This window comes from Pongo pygmaeus, chromosome 22 (genome assembly GCF_028885625.2).
Source record: "Pongo pygmaeus isolate AG05252 chromosome 22, NHGRI_mPonPyg2-v2.0_pri, whole genome shotgun sequence".
NCBI classification, from domain to species: domain Eukaryota; kingdom Metazoa; phylum Chordata; class Mammalia; order Primates; family Hominidae; genus Pongo; species Pongo pygmaeus.
In genome coordinates this window covers 28,727,415-28,740,452 of record NC_072395.2, presented here as the reverse complement: position 1 = coordinate 28,740,452, position 13,038 = coordinate 28,727,415, and the positions used below count along the sequence as shown (strand labels likewise).

General features: G+C 34.9%; 1 protein-coding gene and 1 non-coding gene across 6 annotated transcripts in view; one reads left to right on the top strand and one right to left on the bottom strand.

Moving 5' to 3' along the window:
* Positions 1–13,038, bottom strand: part of LOC134738946 (uncharacterized) — a 419,251-nt gene that overhangs the window by 317,629 nt on the left and 88,584 nt on the right. Inside the window, exon 1 of one of the 5 annotated variants that reach the window (XR_010125238.1) lies at positions 10,633–10,792. The exons of the other annotated variants lie outside the window; for them this stretch is intronic. The gene's annotated coding sequence lies outside the window, so the exon portion shown is untranslated. Of the gene's footprint in view, positions 1–10,632; positions 10,793–13,038 lie in introns of those variants that run through there. 5 annotated transcript variants of the gene reach the window in all.
* LOC129022746 (small nucleolar RNA SNORD74) lies at positions 5,713–5,797 on the top strand. The gene has a single exon (XR_008496542.1). It is a non-coding gene; the product is annotated as a small nucleolar RNA SNORD74 (small nucleolar RNA).

Genomic DNA, 13,038 nt, shown 5'->3' with positions numbered 1-13,038 from the left:
AAGTATTTTTCCCAAGTGACAGGTGAAAGCAGCATGGCTTTGTTGCTTTACCCCTATTCTCATTGGCCAACTTGCCCAGATAATTCCACTTCCCTTTCCCACGCTCTTAATTCAATCTGTTACAAGTCAGTCTTTTAGAAAGCTTGCTGTGCTTGGTGGCCAGAGACAAATTTGGTTCAATATTCAACTAAGTAATTCAAGTGATAGCCAAAAGTCTGACATTATACTCATTAATGACTGAAAACAAAACACAACAAAACAAAAAACCCATAAGAGATGAATCAGATTTTGATGAGAGAAAAGGTAAAATGCTACGGTGGGAATATAGTGAGAAGGTTGATCAACATGAAGAATTTCTAGGTTTCAACTGGACTATCTTTTTCGATGTGTGATTTGAGGGTGTATCTTCTATTCTTAGCAGAGTATTGTTTAAACTTTCACCACCAAAATAGCTTGTCAAATTCCTTTGTGTAGCAGACACCCAGCTATTCTCAAAAAGAATCTTACTCAGAAAACAAGCTTGGAGGTACCTTCTTCTAATATAAAAATTATGAGACTATTAATGCTAATACTAATCTCTAGAAATGATCTGAGGAGAAACAGAAAAACAGGACCCCAAATTCTTTCTCTGGAGTAACAAATCTCAATAAAGAGGAAATGATCAACATATAGTTATAAAACATTCAAATTCCTCCTCATGCTCAGAATGCATAATTAGCACATCTGCATTTGGGAAGATGAAATTTAACTCATCATATGTTAAAAACATCTTCAGATATGGCATAACGTTTTCTATTTTAACAAGCATACATTAGCCTCCTCCAGGGTGCCAGGCACTGTGGGCAGAAAGATGAATAAGACAAAGAACTCTGCCCAGCAAACTCTAAGACAAGATGATAGGGTTGACCCTCAGTAAGACATCTAGAGGCCTCCACAGGGCAAAGACCTTTCCTAAACTTCCTTTTAGATTTGAGCTCCCATAGCTTTTCTGAGCCTCGGGACCTTCATCTGTAAAAGCACAGAGATGAAGTCTGTGACCACTAAGATTCATGCCATATCCAAAACTCCAATGTTAGGATTCTAAAGACTTTCCAATACAATTAGATAGGAAGAGACGAGTAAAGTGTGAAAAGTAAGAGAGATAGAGATTGAGAGAAAATGAGCCAATAGAGAGAACAGATTTCATTGAATCAGAGTTTCATTTGGAGAATATCAACTTGAAGTTGTCTTAGGTTGGAACTTTAACAAAAAAGGTATTAAGAAATACTTTGACATTTCAAAAGAACAGTCTATTTGACAATGGTAGCGGACTATTGAGGGAGTATTTTAAACCAAGCTGCTATAGCCAGAAAGCCATGCAGGAAAGATATTAAGACAAAGACAGAGAAGCCAATGGAGGTAGATACCAGTCAGAATCTTGCAAACGTAAAGATACGCACAGAGTGATTATGAAATTTAACATCATCTTGTTGAAGATTTTGATTGTTGATAAATTTGAAATTGTTCATCCTTTGCCTGCAATAGAATGACTAGAACATCTTGTTAGTTTGATAATGTAAAGTGGAGGTTTAAATGTTGAAGAGAAGGAACTGCCAGGGTCTAAGGGATGGCATCTTCCTTTAAATCCTCTTTGATGAACAGAAAATAAGAACGGAGAATATAGGAACCTTCTGTTTCTCGAAGGCACTAAGTATGGTCGGCATGATTACTTCAACCTTCGTTTATCATCTCCAATTGCCTTTTACTTTACAAAGCTTACATTCTAATTGGAAAGAAAGCCTATAAAGAAATAGAACACAAACAACAACAAAGTTTTTAATATCAACTACAGGCAGCAAAGAATTTTTAAAAAGAAAAACACGTATCACTGACAACTGGTGCTTAACTATCTTGTAAATTGCCAAGAAAACAGTTCTTTAAGAATTTAAGGGGAGGCAATATTGCCACCATGATTTGGTTATGTATTCTCCCGGAATTGAACACTGAAACTTAGTGTATTAGGTATGATCCCAAACTAGAGTCTCTGTTTCTATAAATTCTGTCAATCATAGTTACTTGTGATTTTTTTAAGTCTGCTTTACAAAATATTTAAAATTCCATCAGTTGGCTGTGGAATGTAGTACAACTTGGAAAGTTGCTTTTCAGTAGCACCTTCTTGGATCCAAGAGAGTGAAGAAGCACCCCACACCCAGATTAGACCTGAACTATCTCAAAAGATAAGAGAATGACCAAACATATCACTGCAATTCCTACCCTATCTGGGAAAATTTACAACATTATCCTAGCACATCATTCATACCCTTTATGAAATGAATAAAATGGTTTGCATTAATTCCCAACACAAGCACACAAATATGTTCATTATGCAGTAATGCTTACTGAGTGTGCAATGATTATGTGAGTGTAGAAATTTGTTCTCATTACATCTTCAACCAAAGTGTTGGTAGTGTTTTCACAAAGCATGCATTAAGCAGTCTTAGCACACACCAAGTATATATTGAAAAAAAATCATGTGCAATATTTAGGATACATCCTTTTTTTTCCCAGACATGCTCTAATTATGTCTTATGTTTGGATCACGTAGAAAAACTTTTTTACTTACTACGTACATCTTATGGATGCATTTTCCTTAAATAGATGTCAATTATACTTTGATGTATATCTGGTAAGCCTTGTCTCATGAAGATGATTTTTTTAAACATCCAATTGAAAAATTTACAACCTCAGAAGGAAACAGTAAAAATAAAGATAGCCAGGTCCCACCTCACATATATATGTATAGTTTTTAACAATACCTACAAGACATATACCAGCAGCATAAGATTTTGTGTTTTTCTACACTATTGAGTGGGTTACAATGTGGGTTATCAGTTAAATTCCCACCTAAATCATTTCCAAGTGCCCTATAATTTTTGTAAAATTAGTAAATAACTGCTTTAACCAGCAGCTTCTCTTTAATTTTAGGATAAAAGCATGATAGTTTAAAATCACTGATAAATTTGGATTAAGACAAAACACACTGAGTGCCTTCCATAAACAAAATTTTAGGATAAGCTTTGAATGACAATTAATTTTTTTTTTTTTAGTAAAATCACTGAAAAAAAATCACACAGATTGGTAAATTAGCTTCTGTGAATTAGGATCTGGAAAATTTTTGACTCACAGTGGTAGGACCCAAGTGTATTATTTTTCTTTGCTTACATTCCTTTCCCAAATGACTGAGCAAGCTTATTATAGGACCAAATTACTTAGTGTCAAAACCATAAAGGGGGATTCAGAATAAAACTAAATGTGTTGGATGTCTCCCGTGGGCCAAGTACACAGGATAAGCATGGAGCAATTATTTTCATATTCTGAGTCTCATAATTCTCAAAGCAATGCTATTTATTTTTCAGATAATGAAATTAAGGTTAAACTACAGGCTGTATGAATGTTTCCCAAGGTCATATACCGAGTATATAGGGGAGCCTGGACATTAACATATTGATCTAATATTAAAACTCCTGCTTACATTTTTATTCCATACTCCGTTTTAGTATGGATTAATTATCAGAAGCCATAACCTCGATTAGAAAATTCTGAATGCTCACTTTGAATCTGGCATTGTTTTGGGAAGGGCAAGGGAGTTTGCTGAACATATCCTGCTTTTATTATATGTGCTTGCAGTAGCGATTTTAATGTCTTTTAAAAAAAACTTTGCATACATGAACTGTTACTTTTAGAGCCTCTCACATCCATGAATTCCTACTACCCTTATTATAACACTGGTAGCAAATAGAAGTAGTGATATAGTTAAGGGAAAATACATCATCAAGGGTAAGGATCAGAATTCATACAGTCCTAAATTCTGAAACTTACTCACACTAGTACACTTCTTGATAACATAGGCAACAATTAGAATGAATTGTTTATAAACTAAAAAAAAAAAAAAAAAACCTACTATTTTCATTTTATCAGCCTTAAAATCTATTTGCAGAAAGGTCAAGCTAGAATCACAGTCTCATAAAAAATGAGAAAATAATTTCTCATTTGCAAACTTCAAAAATGGCATGAGTTGGACTCAAGTATTTTTCTATGTGGCTCATTTTTAATTATCTTGAGCTGGTAGAAGAGTGATGTTAGCTCATAGGTCTTTGAAAATAAATCAACAACAATTAACCCCAACTTAAATTCTAGTAACCCATCTCATACATCAACAGAAGTACTCTGTGTATGTGAAAATATAAAAATGGCATGTTTGACATTTTGGAGCATCCTTAGAGAGACGTTGATTTGTAATTCAGATCACATAGCATCTTTGATTTCTCCCACTTGCCCATGCCCTTTCCCCATCCCTTCCCCCAAAATAAAACACAAAAGCTGTATCTGCAATGGATGGAGAGCAACCCATGAATCTGTGCAGAGACTATCCATCGCATTTCTGTCTTAATTGAATGACACCAGAATGAGATCGATAAAATGTAACAAGAGACAGCTTTGCATTTCCACACCCACTTATTCCCCCCCTCCATTACGCTCAGCCACCACCGTGACCAGAAAGCTCAAGTAAAAAACATGAACCCTGCTGCCAGACAAGCTGTTAGGATATGAATAAACTTGTCACGGAAACAACAAAACTTATAAACATTAGAAGGGAGCTAGGGAGACAAAAAGTTATTAAAGGAATATTGAACAGGCTTCTTAATAAAAGCAATTTCATAGACGTATTCTCACTCCTAAACAACTTCCTCAAATGCAATGTTTCAGTTAAATAATCTCAACAGCTTTCCCTAGGTGCCCAAGATTACTTGAGACTGCATCAATGGCTGGCTCAAACACAGATGTGGTGACAACTCAGCTCAGACCTGCGAGTCCTACGATAAATGCGGGGCAGCTGTGATATGTGTATGTCGAAGGTTCCCAAGATCTCCAATGCATTATTGATAACCTCATCACTCCGCTAAAAGCAAAAGCTGACATTGTTACAATCTCAATCTTCTCCTGAAGAGCTCTAGCTTTGCCCGGGTATTGATCACAGGAAGAAGTAAACCAAAGAGTAAAACAGCACATGTAAAAATCCAGAAGGTTAAGGTCAGCCTGCCCTCGCTATGAGTGTGTTAACCACAATCACAGGGCCTGTTGTAGTGTGTTATACCTTTGACGGTTTACAATGCGGTCCTACTTCTAGGCTATATGTTGTAATAATTCATTTAATACTCCACATCTTGAGCTTGTTACAAGTTATCCTGGAACAAAAGTCCGTATTACAAAATAAAAATAAACTTTCCATGTAGTTGTCTAAAAGGCAGATGTTTTTCTTCATTCCAGTAAATTTTTTCTATATCATTTTGAAATTTAATCACATTTAGGTGACTGTTCTTTCTTAATCTATCTTCTTTCCATTGCATGTAACCCTTTAAGGAAAAATATGTACCTACAAAGATACTGTATATAATTTTACTCTTTTATTATTTTAAATAATAATGTAAGACTACAAAACATATTAGTGCCTAAGTTCTTTTAAAATTTTAGATGTGATTTTAAATTATTTTTAAATGATATGTTGAATAATATGACAAAACATAAATGTCACGTTTTATCACAGGTAGTTCAAAGTGAGAATTAGAAGGTATATCCAAAGTATGATTTAGAGCCTGAATATTTTATATTTTCTATGTTCATACTTGGAGATAAAATCTTAAGTAGCCTATCTTTGCTACTAAAAAAAAAAAAGGAAACAGTTTCTGATGAAGCCTATGTTGGGTTGGTAGGGACAACTAAGGTTGTTGATGAATGCTAACAGCTCTAACACACACACACACACACACACACACACACACACAAAAGAGAGTGAGAGGCCGTTATTTTCTTAGCTGGTAGATGACTAGGTAGTTTGCAAAATGATCATTAGTGACTGGATGCTCCTGGATTCCAGAGCAAAAGAGCTTACAATTCAAACATTATTTATGAGTGAAAACAACTGGTCATAAGGCACTAAGAGCAAAACGTACAGAGTTTGGTTTCACCTGTAGACAGCGGTGACCTGAAGCAGGAGCTGATGGCTGCCTGTCCAGGTAAGACACGTGGCATGCAGCAGTGAACCTGTTTCATCCGCCTTTGACTTGCTGGGCCTTGTATGTGATGTCATGAAATTTGCCCCAGTTACAGATTGATATTGTTCACCATGAAATTAAGGCCCCAGAAAATGTGAATATAATAAGAGTACTTACAAGTCTTTATACACGGATGCCTCTATTGTGAGGCCTACAAAATTGTTAGTACATTCTAAAATAAGTAAAAACAAAAGCACCCCAAGGTTTATCACATCGTTTTGTTATGCTTTATGTTTTTTAATGAAGCCATTGCTCACTATCCCAACTGCTGCAGGAGCTTAACCCCTGGGAAAAGACAAGTTTCATGGAACGTGAAACTTATTTGGGCAACAGAAACTAAAACTATCTTGGAATAAGTATGTTCTACATCTGATCATTTTTTATTTCATTTATTGTTGTTTGCTTTATTTGGTGGACACGCTTTTTAGCAGTAAGAAAATTCAGGCTATTTCTGCTACGCACAAGTACATCACTTAAAAAAAAAACTCATGAAAATATTAAAAATGACAGCAGAGTTAGGTAGCATTAGAGTGTGTTACAGTCCTCTAAATGTGTGTGCACCTCACAGTGGGGGAATTTGATTAACCCCAAGTGTGCCAAGTAAATCAGAGCCCGGGAGCTGGATGCAACTGCTCCGTAGTGTGAGTTCACACAGAGAACATAGTTTATGCTGAGGGGTGGTTGTTGTTGTTGATGTTATTGAATGTGGATTATTTTTAATTTTTAAAATGACACTATGGCTAATTAGGGGTATTGGCACAGTGTGGACTGATGAAGAAACTGATTACAATTATAAAGACTTCTGGGGCCAAAACAGTCAAACATACTGCCTGCTACTCATGATGGCCCCAGCAGTGTCTATATGGTTGTCAAGTATGATTAAATGAGAAGCAAACTGTATTTATTATTTTTTTCCTACAGGATTTAGATGCCCATGGATATGGCTCATAGTGTTACCAGAGTCCTACTTCTTCCTTGTATTTTCCTTGAACAGTTAGAATACTCAAGAAAGAGAAAAAAACCTCCATATTATTGTATTATCCAGAGTCTATAATATGGCAGGATAAATCAGAGAAAAATCATCTTCTCTAAGTAACTTTCACAATACTTTATCACTCTTAAACTTGAAGTCAGTTCCAGACTTGTTTATTTTTCACATTCTACATATTTGAAACTGACAAAAAGTAAGAAAACATATTGGAAATACACCAGTAAGATGAAAAACAAACAAACGAAATTTAACTCTGGGGAATTTATTTTTTAGAGCACACGCAAAAAAGAAAAATAACCTTTGCTTAATCCTATGGGGTCACCTATTGAAATGCAGCATCTAAACGTAGTTTATGTTTGATTTTTGTTCCCTAAGAGTATTTTTCATTTGGGAGAATAGCACTTATTACATGTTACAAAAGAGCCTGAATGGGTATTCAAATAACTGCTGTAATCAAAAGATTCTTTTTTTTCAAGGAAATGACCATAGATTTTTATACTTATTTTTGCTTTGCTATGGGCATTCTAGAATGATAGAAAGATTCTCATTTGTTTCCCCATCCCCCAGCCCCCCGGAAGCTATTGAATTGTTCTGGTTTTGTACAGTGTAGAACAATCCTGCAATAATAAAACATTTCAACTTTGTACAAAAGGTGAAGCTTTCCATTTGAAGTTTTTCTTTAATGGGAAAAAAAAAATAGAGAAAATGGGCTGACAGCTTTAGAAAATTCAAACAATTCCCCTTGCCAAGATACGTATTTTGTGAGTTTTCTTTAATTTTGGATTTGGTACGTATGTTTCCTCTAACAATGAATGCTTTCAATTTCAGAGTTCAGTTTCTGCTCTCCCTACTCAAACCAATCTTCACCTTTTAATAGGCAATTATTTTTCTAATTGCTTTGTAAAAACTTTTTTCGGGATGATTGTGAGACACTCAGCTCTAAGTTATACATTATGGTTGCATTTAAAACAAACAGAGTGGGCTATAAACTGTAAAATGGCACTTGATTGGTAAAAAGCATCTTAGAATAAGAAAAAGAAGCAAGAAGACTATACTTCAAAGTACTAGAAAACTTTTGTAACTTATGAATTCATAAAAATCATAGGGGAATCTGTTGAGAAGAATTCTTTTAAGGAACAAAATGAGCAAAGCAGTATTGTCTGTGATTGTTTTAATGGGATAAGTAGTGTTGCAATATTTTCTCCCATTGGCATTAAATCTCACTTCACAAAATGGAATACTCTCCCACTGTTTTTTATCTTTATAACCCATTACTTACATGGAACTACATTTTTTAAATGTTGAAAAAAATACATAAAACCAAGCTTTCATGATCTCAACTGTTTCATATATATTCATTTGAAACACAATGTCTTGAAAAACATTTTCATGTGGCAAAGTGAAAGAGGAAAAAACTGTTAGAAAACAAGAATAAGTAATATGCTATATATTATGAGAATTTAACCATCAGGTGTGAAAAGAAAGGCAATCCCACTCAGCTCTGTGATACCTCACAAAAGCGTGTTTAGCAATGCTAATTTTAGCATTGCCTACACAAATAGAATAATAAAAATACATGTGGCTAAGCAGTTGAGATTTGTAACTGCGATATTGCATAGATGATTCCAATACAATTCAGTTCAAATCAGGAAAATTAGTTGATATTTCATGAAACCAACTAAACCTAAAATAAAAGCTTCCTTCAATCTCGATGTTTTAAAATTAATTTATGACAAGCTGTTTAAAAGACTTGTTTAATTATTAATAGAAATGTTTTATCTCATGGTTCTCTTAAAAAGTTGCATTTGATATTATCTACCACTGACTAAACACAGAAGGTAAAATACACACATGGTTGGGCCAATATTGCAAATATCCTCATTAGTATCATGCTATAGAAAAACAATGAAGTGATTTTGTCACCAATTACTGACAATTAGCCTAAGTACAACAGTTAATTTCGTGGAAATAAAACCACTATAAAATGAAAGGAACAAAACCTATCATAATTAATGGCATTTGCCTGCATTCCTCTACTGGTTATTTAATTAATGAACCATTAAAGTTTGAAGTAATTTCAACAGCTAAACATATATGCAAAATTCAAAAGCCTGTGTATCTGGATTTTCTGAATTTTAAGTATCTGTGGAAACATGTATTTGAGCAGCAGAATTATGTATATCGAGTTTTTATCCCCTGAACCTAAAGATGTCATACTTTCAGACAATGCATTTGTCAAACAATAAAACCTATTATATTAAGTTACAGAGAAATGTCTTGTGAGAGCTTGTCATTATCCTGTTATAATGCTTCTAGAGATAGTGAACTGCCAATAATTGTAAAAACGTTATAATCTTAAAAGTTCCTAGTTTCTCTCACTCTTTCTTCTCACTCAAACTTTTCTCTGCACTTGCTTCTCCCATGGTGTTTCTAATGTAACACTGTGGTCTGTGATCATGAGCGTGAGGATGTCCACTTGTGATTCCAGGTCAGTTTTGTCTCATGCATTAACTCTCTGCCACAAGTTTCAGAGCTTGCAGTGTCAGGATGTATTACGAAGTCAAATCAAGATTTAAGATGTTGTTCTGGCCTCTCCCAAAGCAGGAAAGGACTCATTTTGCAGGCTTACCTACCAATTGACAAAGTAAAAACAACTCAAGGCCAGTGACTTCTAAAGCTAAACTTCAGAAAATGTACCCTTGCAAATATTTTTCCAGTTTCAACAAGTTCAGAAAACAACATTTTAAAACCTCACAAAACCTCTCTATAGACTGTTGCTGAATGAACAGCCACATGGATCTTAAAACTTTAAGTACACAAATAAACATTTTAGAGGTTTTTGGCTGTGCAGAGATAAGATCCTCTCTGGGGAGACGACTAGAAACGGCTGGGCTCCTTTGTGCAGACTCCTGGAATGTGCTTGCTTTTCATTTCTTTCTTTGTGTCTGGCACACTGGCCTCACAGGCAGTGTCTTAAGCCATGCAGGGTCAGGGCAAACAGAGAACTGCATTCATGGACAGATCAAGTTTATGTGAGAATCTGCTCCTCCACTGCCCTCAATCTCCATATGAATTGTTAATAAAATCTCAGCCTGAAAGCTCATCACCCCAACAGTGGGGAAGTCATGCAGAGAATCCTCTCGTTCAGAAAAACAAGATTTCTTCATCTTTTTCATCCTTCGCCAGCATTCGTGGGAATTCCGCCATGTAACCTCCTCCTGAACTAACCCGCACTCCCTCCCCAACCAATACCCCATTCCTCTCCACAACTCTCTAGGTCGCACCTGATCATCATCGGGGGAAGCGGGGAGCCGAAAGACAAAAGAGACATTCTTACACCCACAGCAAATCCACCACAATATCAACTCTGCCTCTGCAGTATTTTGCTGCTGTAAAAACCTTCAGGCAAAGGGAAATATCAATGCTTATTTCTTTTCCAGTTTGTGTCAAACACTAGAAAGACTTTCCCAAAGCTTTATGACACCATATGAACTAGAGAGCCACAGATATAATAAAAGGTCACATATAAAGCGAAGAACAGAGTCCTACCCTAATTAACTTGATATCTCCATGCAAATACTGGACAGGAACAAGACCCGATGTGTGTGGCAGGCAATCTTGCGTGTGTCTTCTAACCTTGCTACAGTCTAACTGGGCCTCTTCTTTCCTCTGCTTTTGCTCCTTGAAAACTGTTTTAATATCGAACGCTTTTCAGAGGGATGGGCTGATGAACGAAAACATGAATTTCCTGCTTGCCCTTTAAGGTGGGTTAAAGGGGGTGCTAGCAATCAATTACAGAACAAAAGAACAAAAAAAATGACTTAAGAACCTACAAGTGAATAACAGTCTTTGCAGTCTATTTTTTCTCAACTAAGTGCTTTATCTGTATTTATTTACCTTTATCATAAATAATATACAATATCTATTTCATTAAAAAAAGGCTGTTTGCCCAGCAGCTCCTAAAGAAAAGCTGTTTTCTACTGAAAATGCCTTTAAATGCACTTAACTTTCATTTCAACTTGATGAGTTAACAAGGAGTAAAGAAGTTTAAATTTTTTTTCTGCATTTATGCTTCAGATTTTCAGATTGCTTTAACACACTCTGATCTATTTGCAGAATAAAAAGTTGCATTTTCAAGTCTAATTAACATTCTGACCCTATCAAATCTTTATTTTCTTATTTTATTTTGGTAAATAAGACAACATTAACTTTTAAACTCTGTACACAAATGATTCCAAGGTATCTTTCAGTAAACGTTTTTTTACTGCAGCTGCATATGTCAGAGAAAGTTGAATACTGTTTAAAAATAATACTTCTAAAGTACACATAAATAAATCTGATTTGACTAAATATTATGCAAACTTCTATAACCATATATCCAGAAATGTTGTTAATATTTAAGAAGATAGAAATGCACAAACTCTCAAACACATACAGAATTTCTTTTTTAAAGAGGCAAAATAAAAGAAACATAAAATCATTCCTTAACCATTCACATAACAAAGTCATATACATTTATTATTTCACTCAATTTATCTAAAACAAAGTTGCTATTATAAATAAAACATGCATTTGCTCTATACCTATAGTTATCACTCTTTGTATGTGAATCATAGGAACCAGTAGGTCAAAGAATTCTCTTCTACCAAATTTGAGTCACAGAAATTTGACAAATTTTCAAAAGAAAGAAAATTTAGTTGTATATTAAACATCCCAGTGCCTCATAGCATTCTATTTCGGTATTAAGATTTAGAAATTTATGAAATACCCATTGGAACCATAATTGTAATATAAAGTTCAATATTATTATTCAGCATTGATATAAATTATTATTACAATTAATATGCATTCTACTGTTTCTGAAAGCATAGAAAGCCCAATGGCTCTTCAAATATACCTAAAAAATTTGCCTTTAAATATATAAAATCAGTAAATCAATGGATGCTGAAGACATACTTGCAGTTACGCAAATATGTGAAAAGGGTTATTTTAGAAAATGGAAAATGATCTGAAATATATATTCCTCTTTTGTGGAATAATTAAACAATAAGCTAATTTTATAGTAGTGAGTTTAATATTTAGCATGGCTATGTAAAAATCAATAATTTTTATTCATAAGACTATATGTTAATGAGTTATATCACATCAAAATGTTAATGTGATAGTTTACTTTCATTAATCACCAAAGGAATCACATTTTAGGACAGTACCTGTATTATCAAACCTCAATTTCTATTGTGACAAGTATTTTCTGAGAAGCAGAAATTATAGTTTTGACCATTCCCTTTAAGAATTTGCTCTTCAAAATATTAGTGAAGTTCTAGAGTAGGGCTCCTCATTCTTTTTCTAAGGAATGTGTTCCATTGATTTTCATGGGGTCTTGCAATCCATAACAAGGTGGAGGAGGAGGCAAAGTTGAATGTAGGTGTTACTGGAGGGCTTGAGAAGTGGCAACCAATAGTACTCTCTTTTCTGCCTGAAACTCTGGGAGCCAAAGTGAGAGAATGTGGCCCCAAGAATAGCTTGGAGGTGGTAAAGGGTGGAAGCAATTGAGAACTCGAATCTGGATGTGTGTATTTACATTGAGAATATAGATAGTAATGTGACTCCATGATACAAGGCTTAACAAAGCTTTTAGAGAGCCTCTGATAAACCTAGAGACAAGTTGAGGTTTTCATATTGTTATGGACTGAATGTTTGTATCCTCTTAAAATTTACACGTTGAAGCTCTAACCCGCAGTGTGACTGTATGCAGGGATGGAACCTCTAAAGAAGTAATGAAGGTTAAACGAGGTCATAATGAGGGGACTCTGATCCAACAGTATTAGCGTCCTTATAAGAAGAGACAAGAGAGAATTCACTCTTTTTCTTTCTGTGCACACACATATGAAGGAAAAGCCATATGAGGCCATAGGAAGACAGACATCTACAAGCCAGAAAGAGAGCCCTTACCAG